The sequence below is a fragment of the Ovis aries genome, chromosome 1 (assembly GCF_016772045.2).
Source record: "Ovis aries strain OAR_USU_Benz2616 breed Rambouillet chromosome 1, ARS-UI_Ramb_v3.0, whole genome shotgun sequence".
Lineage (NCBI taxonomy): Eukaryota > Metazoa > Chordata > Mammalia > Artiodactyla > Bovidae > Ovis > Ovis aries.
In genome coordinates, this window is record NC_056054.1 from 245,399,877 (window position 1) to 245,409,565 (window position 9,689).

At 40.5% G+C, this 9,689-nt stretch overlaps 1 pseudogene; it reads right to left on the reverse strand.

The window, feature by feature from the left end:
• Positions 1–7,928, reverse strand: part of LOC101105302 (gamma-enolase-like) — a 32,414-nt pseudogene extending 24,486 nt beyond the window's left edge.
• Between the last annotated feature and the right edge of the window lie 1,761 nt (positions 7,929–9,689).

Consider the following 9,689-nt stretch of genomic DNA (forward strand, 5'->3'; position numbering starts at 1 on the left):
GTGTAGGGCCACCCAAGATGGACGGGTCTTGGTGGAGAGTTCTGACAAATGGTGGTCCACTGGAGAAGACAATGGCAAACCACTTCAGTATTCTTGCCTCAAGAACCCCATGAACAGTATGAAAAGGCAAAAATATAGGACACTGAAAGAGGAACTCCCCAAGTTGGTAGGTTCCCAATATACTACTGGAGAAGAGTGGAGAAATAACGCAAGAAAGAATGAAGGGATGGAGCCAAACCAAAAACAACACCCGGTTGTGGGTGGGACTGGTGATAGAAGCAAGGTCCGATGCTGTAAAGAGCAGTATTGCATAGGAATCTGAAATGTCAGGTCCATGAATCAAAGCCAATTGGAAGTGGTGAAACAGGAGATGACAATAGTTGAACATTGACATTTTAGGAATCAGTGAACTTAAATGGACTGGAATGGGTGAATTTAACTCAGATGACCATTATATTTACTATTGTGGGCAAGAATCCTTTACTAGATATGGAGTAGCCATCATAGTCAACAAAAGAGACTGAAATGCAGTACTTGGCTGCAGCATCAAAAACGACAGAATGATCTCTGTTTGCTTCCAAGGCAAACCGTTCGATATCATGGTAATTCAAGTCTATGCCCTGACCAGTAATGCTGAAGAAGCTGAAGTTGAATGGTTCTATGAAGACCTACAACACTTTTCAGAACTAACACCCAAAAAGATGTCCTTTCCATTATAGGGGACTGGAATGCAAAAGTAGGAAGTCAAGAAACACCTGGAGTAACAGGCAAATTTGGCCTTGGAATACAGAATGAAGCAGGACAAAGGCTAACAGAATTTTGCGAAGAGTATGCACTGGGCGTTGCAAACACCCTCTTTCAACAACACAAGAGAAGACTCTACACATGGACATCACCAGATGGTCAACACCAAAATCAGATTGATTATATTCTTTGCAGCCAAAGATGGAGAAGCTCTATACAATCAGCAAAAACAAGACCAGCAGCTGACTGTGGCTCAGATCATGAACTCCTTATTGCCAAATTCAGGTTAAATTGAAGAAAGTAGGGAAAACCACTAGACCATTCAGGTATGACCTAAATCAAATCCCTTATGATTATACAGTGGAAGTGAGAAATAGATTTAAGACTAGATCTGGTAGACAGAATGCCTGATGAACTATGGATGAAAGTTTATGACATTGTACAGGAGACAGGGATCAAGACCATCCCCAAGAAAATGAAATGCAAAAAAAGCAAAATGGCTGTCTGAGGAGGCCTTACAAATAGCTGTGAAAAGAAGAGAAGCGAAAAGCAAAGGAGAAAACGAAAGATATACCCATCTTAATACAGAGTTCCAAAGAACAGCAAGGAGAGATTAGAAAGCCTTCTTCAGCGATCAATGCAAAGAAATAGAGGAAAAGATTAGAATGGGAAAGACGAGGGATCTCTTCAAAATATCAGAGACACCAAGGGAACATTTCATGCAAAGATGGGCTCAATAAAGGACAGAAATGGTAGGGACCTAACAGAAGCAGAAGATATTAAGAAGAGATGGCAAGAATACACAGAAGATGTGTACAAAAAAGATCTTCATGACCCAGATAATCACGATGGTGTGATCATTCACCTGCAGCCAGATATCCTGGAATATGAAGTCAAGTGGGCTTTAGGAAGCATCACTATCAACAAAGCTAGTGGAGGTGATGGAATTCCAGTGGAGCTATTTCAAATCCTGAAAGATGATGCTGTGAAAGTGCTGCACTCAATATTCCAGCAAATCTGGAAAACTCAGCAGTGGCCACAGGACTGGAAAAGGTCAGTTTTCATTCCAATCCCAAAGAAAGGCAATGCCAAAGGACAACTGCACTCATCTCACACACTAGGAAAGTAATGCTCAAAATTCTCCAAGCCAGACTTCAGCAATATGTGAACTGTGAATTTCCAGATGTTCAAGCTGGTTTTAGGAAAAGCAGAGGAACTAGAGATCAAATTGCCAACATCTGCTGGATCATCAAAAAAGCAAGAGAGTTCCAGAAAAACATCTATTTTCTGCTTTATTGACTATGCCAAAGACTTTGACTGTGTGGATCACAATAAACTGTGGAAAATTCTTCAAGAGACGGGAATACCAGACCACCTGACCTGCCTCTTGAGAAATCTGTATGCTGGTCAGAAAGCAACAGTAGGAACTGGACATGGAACAACAGGCTGGTTCCAAATAGGAAAAAGATTACATTAGGCTGTATACTGTCACTCTGCTTATTTAACTTATATGCAGAGTATATCATGAGAATGCTGGGCTGGATGAAACACAAGCTGAAATCAAGATTTCTGAGAGAATATCAATAACCTCAGATATGCAGATGACACCACCCTTATGGCAGAAAGTGAAGAACTAAAGAGCCTCTTGATGAAAGTGAAAGAGGAGAGTGAAAAAGATGGCTTAAAGCTCAACATTCAGAAAACGAAGATCATGGCATCTGATCCCATCACTTCATGGCAAATAGATGGGAAAACAGTGGAAACAGTGGCTGACTTTATTTTGGGGGGCTCCAAAATCAATGCAGATGATGACTACAGCCATAAAATTAAAAGATGCTTACTCCTTAGAAGAAAAGTTATGACCAACCTAGTCAGCATATTAAAAGGCAGAGGCAATACTTTGCCAACAAAGGTCCATCTTGTCAGGGCTATGGTTTTTCCAGTAGTCATGTATGGATGTGAGAGTTGGACTCTAAAGAAATCTGAGCTCCAAAGAACTGATGCTTTTGAACTGTGGTGTTGGAGAAGACTGGTGAAAGTCCGTTGGACTGCAAGGAGATCAAACCAGTCCATCTTAAAAGAGATCAGTTCCAAGTGTTCATTGGAAGGACTGATGTTGAAGCTGAAACTCCAGCACTCTGGCCACCTGATGCAAAAAGCTGACTCATTTAAAAATACTCTGATGCTGGGAAAGACTGAAGGTGGGAGGAGAAGCGGACCACAGAGGATGAGACGGTTGGATGGCATCACCGACTCAATGGAGATGAGTTGAGTAGACTCTGGGACTCTGGCATGCTGCAGTCCATGGGGTCACGAAGAGTCAGACACGACTGAGCGACTGAACTGAACTGAACTGTTAGACTGAGCACAGACCTGGACCATGCTAGGCATGGAATTGAAGCTCGTAAGGTTAACAATGGATGAGAGAGCTGATTTTTTAGGAAAAGATCAGAGCCAAGCCTTTGTTACACTTCTCAAGCTCCAGAAAAATATCTGTTGTCAAGGACATATGAGACCTTACATTCTTTCCCCAAATATGAATTTTCTCATGAAATGAATCTGTCTTGACACAATAACACTCAAATCTCCACTCTAAGATAAAATGGTTTCTAGGAAGGGGTACCGACCTGAGACTTTGACATTTAATTTCAGCCTTTTTACTGGCTTAATTCATGCCTTTACACAGGTGTCTCCATCCTTTTGAATCCCTTTTGTATCAACTATTAGAGGAGCTTGGAATATATAATTATGAATAGCACTCCAGCTACACCCAACTAAGTAAGAGGCTGCTTGTAATTATTTTCTTGAAGAGAAGTTATATAGCGTTTTTCAAAGATTTATGTAAATACTTACAAAAATAAATAGTTAATTGAACCAGTCTAATACTGAGAAAAGTTGTTCTTTCTTCTTTCTATTCCTAAGTAAAAAAGCAGATAAAGCCCAGAGATGAGAAAGGATGTGGCTAGGTCCAAACATACCTGTTGTAAAATATGTGTTGTAAGAGATACCATCCTTCAGCAACACCCTTGTAAACACAATGTGTATAGGAAACTTTGTTTCCCTACGAGGCTTACCTTTTTGGTAGAATCTCTAAGGAAAGACAAAGACAATCAAATTAAGGCTAATGAGTGATGCAATAAGAAACAAGTCATAAATTTCTTTGTGCTGATCTGTTTCTGTTCAAGGAATGGATACAAGTTGATTAAATTACAAAATGCTATTATAAGAAGACAGAAGGGTGGGGGTTGGGAGAGAGACTTTTTCTTCAAATAGTTGAAAATTTCCATATTCAAAGAAATAGCATTTTATTTATATAATTAAATATATCGTGTAATTCCTTCTGCCAAACATACACTGTATCTAAAAATTGTCTCTTGGCATTTTGTCAGACTCTGATGTTCCAAAGACTACACTAATGTGAAAGGATGAAATAAGTTCTACTGAATGAATGGAAAATTCTACCATCAGATGGCAATTTTCTGTCAGAGAGCTGCCCTTTATCTCCTAAATTAGATCTAGTTGCCTTCCTAGAAATTAGCATTCTTATCAGAGACTAAAGCAGTCCCAAAACAAAAGAGAAAGTTTAAATACTCTTGAGTTTAATGAAGCAATCTTCTGACTTCCCAATATTTATTACTTTGACAGAAAGCAAAGTCACATATGGAGTATAGATGAAGTAAAAGAGTGTACATTTTTAAAATCCTCATTTTTTTCTCCTCCATGCAATGGTTTGCATAAGGAAACTCCACAGTCAAATGTTCTCTCTAAAAAAGGCTGCTCTTTGACAGTCTCCTGGCAAATAAAGTGGATTGGGGAAGGTTTTCCTGGTTTAAATGTTGCAGCCTTCACAGGAGCGGTTCTATGACTTTTCTTCCCATTCTATAATGTTTCCCACCAAGGATGTAAAACCTAGAGCAAGAAATTTCCAAAGCCAGCTTTTGAACCTCTACTAATAGCCACGGGCTCTCAGGACATCATTTGAGCATGGATAAGACAAAATTATCCTGTCTTTATATGTTCCCTAGTAGCTCAGTCAGTGAAGCATCTGCCTGCAAAGCAGGAAATCAAGGTTTGAACCCTGGGTTGGGAAGATCCTCTAGAGAAGGAAATGGCAGAGGAGCTGGGCAGGCTATAATTCATGGGTGGCAAACAGTCGGACATGATTTGGTGACTAAACCACCACCATAACATCTCCTTTGTATAGCTGAGTACACCGAAGCTCAAAAAAGTTAAATAACTTGCCCAAATGCAGACAGCCAGCAAGTGACCACTGTCTGTTTACCCCAAAGCTCACTATGTCATAATAGTATGTGGACAACCTGCTGATCTGGGTTTCCAGCCTTGTTTTCACCTCAACAGTGACAGAATAAACTATAATTTCTCGAGACACTCCTCTTATCTCATGCAAGACAAATACTTTATTGTTGTTGTTTTGTTTTTTTATTTTGGCTGCGCTGGGTCTTCATTGCAGCCCACAGGTTTTCTCTAGTTGCAGCACGTGGCCGTCTCGTGTTGTGGTGCAAAGGCACCATAGCATTCAGGTTCAGCAGCTGTGGCATGCAGGCTCTCTAGTTGTGGCACACGGGATTGGTTGTCCCGCAGTATGTGGGATCTTAGTTCCTTGACCAGAGATCAAGCCTGCATCTCCTACGTTGGAAGGTGTATTCTCAACCACTGGACCTCCAGGGAGGTCCCAAGATTCATCCTGATTTGACTTTACATCGTGAGCATTTTTTTAATATTTTAAATTAAACACAACTCTTTTTCCTCTAAAAACAAATCAAGCAAAGCCATGCTTCCTTAATGAATCCCGCATCCACAAAATGTTGAAACCAGGAAGTAAGCTACCCAGATGTATAAAGAAACCCACTCTAGTAATAACTTTCTCCTTAAGAATTTATGGTGTTTTCATATCTATCATCTCATTCCTTACAACATCTTTCTATAAAACTTAATTACTACATTTCATGATTAGTCATAGTTTCCAAAGACTGCTATTTCTAAACTAGCTCATCCAAAGAACCTGCAGGAGGAGAGAAAGATTTATTTCATCATCTTAGATTTAGCACATTTTTTTTCCCCAAATAACAACAACTGAAGGGTGAAGAGTATACATTCTAGTTGAATATAATTCTAACCCACACTTACAGCCCAGTGGCTTTTTACAAAGGAGTGCTTCTTTCCATTCTGACACTACTGCCTGCTCTCTCCTCTCCCTCATTTTCCTTAAAGAAAACTTGGGTAGATTCTAGAATCATGATCAAGTGAATTTCTCCATAATGTTTAAGCATGCAATGCATATACACGTGCACATGTGCCTATTTATTTATTAGAAAAACTACAATATTATGTCATAATTACAATATTGTGCTCAGGTGCTCAGTTGTTCAGTCGTGTCCAACTCCTTGTGATCCTATGGACTATAGATCACCAGGTTCCTCTGTCCTTGGGATTTTTCAGGCAAGAATACTGGAATGGGTTGCCATTTCCTCCTCCAGGGGATCTTCCCAACCCAGTGATGGAACCTGCATCTCCTGAATTGCAATATTATGTCTTCTTTATTAACATCTGGTGATTCTGCAAGCCCCGGCAAAAAGAATTTGTGTCATTTTCACTGGGATTCCACAAGATTTTAATTTCTCACAATTTTCCTTTCTTAAAAACTAGTGAGTAGGGACTTCCTTAGCAGTCCAGTGGCTAGGACTTTGCACTTTCACAAGTGAGAGCCCAGGTTTGATCCCTGGTTGGGGAACTAAGATCCCACAAGCTGCACAGTGCAGCCAAAAAAATATTAAAAATCCCCCCAAAAATTAGTAAGCAAAGCAACACTTGCAATTATACAGAAAGAAATACTGCTACCATACCTTTAAACATAACTAGGCCAGTAATTAGACTCCGAGTTTGATAATGAAATTAGCCTCAGGCGGTTTCACAGGTACTCATCTCATTCAACATGTCTTTAACCAGTGCCGGCATTAATTTTCATGGCATTTGCTAGCTATTCACTGCAGCAAGGGAAAGCAATGGAAAGAGGTATCTTCAGAATCTCAAAAGTAAAAGGACACTAAAACTTATCCAAAATGCACAATTGTGGCCCCCTGTTGTGGATCAGACTTAACCTGGAATAAGAGGTCTTATTATGGTGTCCAAATGTCCCCTTTAACTATCTGAAAGCTTTCACTTTTGTACAGAGGATGAGTAAAAAATAGATTTTCACCACTCATTATTTAACCTTATTGTCATGCAGAAGATCACACTGATGCAAATTACCCACACTGGTACCAACTCATCAAGCAATGTTTGCTCTTACTATGAAACACATATTCCACCCCTTTGCCAAAAAGCTGTCCCTGTGATTAAAAAGGATTCTTAGAAAAAGGAACACAATCCACATTGAAAATGAGAACTATCACTGAGTCTCCAATCTCTTCTTTTTCTCAGATGAGAAAGATATGAATTGAGAAATAGCTTTATTTTCTTCCAGATACCTATCAAATAGGGCATCAGGGAGAAGATGCATAGAGGCCTCACATGGACAATTTCTTTAATTTGTATTGAACATTGTGATTATCACCAGTGAGTTCTCAGGTGATACACAATTCCTCTCTGCATGTAACAAGCGGTGCTGAGCAACACTCTGTCATCCTAAGACATGTATTAGTTTGCTAGAGCTGCCATAACAAAGCATTACAGACTGGGTGACTTAAACAGCAGAAATGTGTTGGCTCACAGTTACGGAGGCTAGAAATCCAAACTTAAGATGTCACCAGGGTTGATTCCATCTGAGGGCTCCAAGGGAGAATATGTCCCAGGCCTCCTTCCTTGGTTTTAGATGGCTGTATTCTCGGAGAAGGGAATGGCACCCCACTCCAGTACTCTTGCCTGGAAAATCCCATGGATGGAGGAGACTGGTAGGTTGCAGTCCATGGGGTCGACTGAGCGACTTCACTTTCCCTTTTCACTTTCATGCATTGGAGAAGGAAACGGCAACCCACTCCAGCGTTCTTGCCTGGAGAATCCCAGGGACGGGGGAGCCTGGTGGGCTGCCGTCTATGGGGTCGCACAGAGTCGGAAGTGACTGAAGCGCCTTAGCAGCAGCATTCTCCCTACATCTCTTCCTATTTTCTTACCTTTCTGTGCACTTCCATGTCCAAATTTCCCCTTCTTAAGAGGACATCAGTCATGTTGCATTAGGGCCCACTCTAATGACCTCATTTCAACTTGATCATCTCCATAAAGATTCTATCTCCACATACAGTCACATTCTGAAATGACAAGGAGTTGGGATTTCAACATATGAATTTAGAGTGGACACAGCTTAGCCCAAAATGAGACACTGCTAGCTAAATATCAGGCACAGTTTAGGTGAACTGTGCCATGTCTTATGCACCAAGTTATTGATTTTGACCATCACCAAATTTTAATAAGAATCTGGTACAGATTGTTGTTCAGTCGCTAAGTTGTGTCCAACTCTGGGACCCCATGGACTGTAGCCCGTCAGTCTCCTGTGTTCATGGAATTCTCCAGGCAAGAATACTGGAGTGGGCTGCCATTCCCTTCTCCAGGTACAGATAGAGGAGGTCCACATAGCATAAGATCCCAAATTCTGCCCTCAAACACTAACCAATTTAATTGAGAAACTGGATACACACACAAAATAAATAACAATACAATGTACTTGTGATGAAGAGTAAGATAGAATTTTATAAACTGAATGATACTTTCATTTCCTTTTTATTTTAATTATACATTTATCAGTACAACCAAAGGACATGTTTGAGCAGCAGCCATCACAGCCATGACTTAATCAGAATGATTAGACACCAAGTACAAATGGAAAAACCACCTGGAAATTGCCTTTAAGTCTAATAGGCCAATCAGAGATCAACATACAATAATATATCAACAGAATCTTTATGTCTTGTTTACCTGCTCTGAATGCTCGTTTCTACACTTGTGCTAGTAAGTGATACAGCTGCCAGCTTTTATACAGGTTATTTTATTTGGTTTTCCAACACCAAAACGTGTATTATAAATTTACAAATGTTGATGATGACGCTCAGGAACCTTTAGTTGACATGGTCAAGGTTTTACCACAACTTGGCACTGAAAACAGGTCAAGATTTTGGGTTCTTTCTGCTTCTGCCCACTGCCCTGCTTCTCATAAAGCGGTAAGGACTGCAACTGTAGAAAATTCATAAAGAGATGGGAATACCAGACCACTTTACTTGTCTCCCTGGAAACCTGCATGCAAGACAAAAAGCAACAGTTTGAATCGGACATGGAACAATGAATGAACTGGTTCAAAATTGAGAAAGGAATATGTCAAGGCTCTATAACATTATCATGAGAAATGCTAGGCGGGATGTAGCACAAGCTAGAATCAAGATTGCCAAGAAAAATATCAGTAACATCAGAGATGCAGATGACACCACCCTAATAGTAAAAAGAGACATCAGTTTGCTGACAAAGGTCCATATAGTCAAAGCTATGGTTTTTCTAGTAGTCATGTATGCATGTGAGAGTCAGTCCATAAAGAAGGCTGAACACTGAAGAGCTGATGCGTTTGAACTGTGGTGCTGGAGAAGACTCTTAAGAGTCCTTTGGACGACAAGGAGATCAAACCAGTCAACCTAAAGGAAATCAACCCTGAATATCATTGGAAGGACTGATGTTGAAGCTGAAGCTCCAATACTTTGGCCACCTGATGCAAAGAGCTGACTCTTTGGAAAAGAACCTGATGATGGGAAAGATTGGGGGAGAAGGAGAAGGGGGTGACAGAGGATGAGATGGTTGGATGGCATCATAGACTGAATGAACATAAGTTTGAGCAAACTTTGGGGGCTGGTAAAGGACAGGGCAGGCTGGTGTGCTACTTCTACAGGGTTGCAAAGAGTCGGACATGACTGAGCGACTGAACAACAGCAGCAAGGACTGCAAACCTT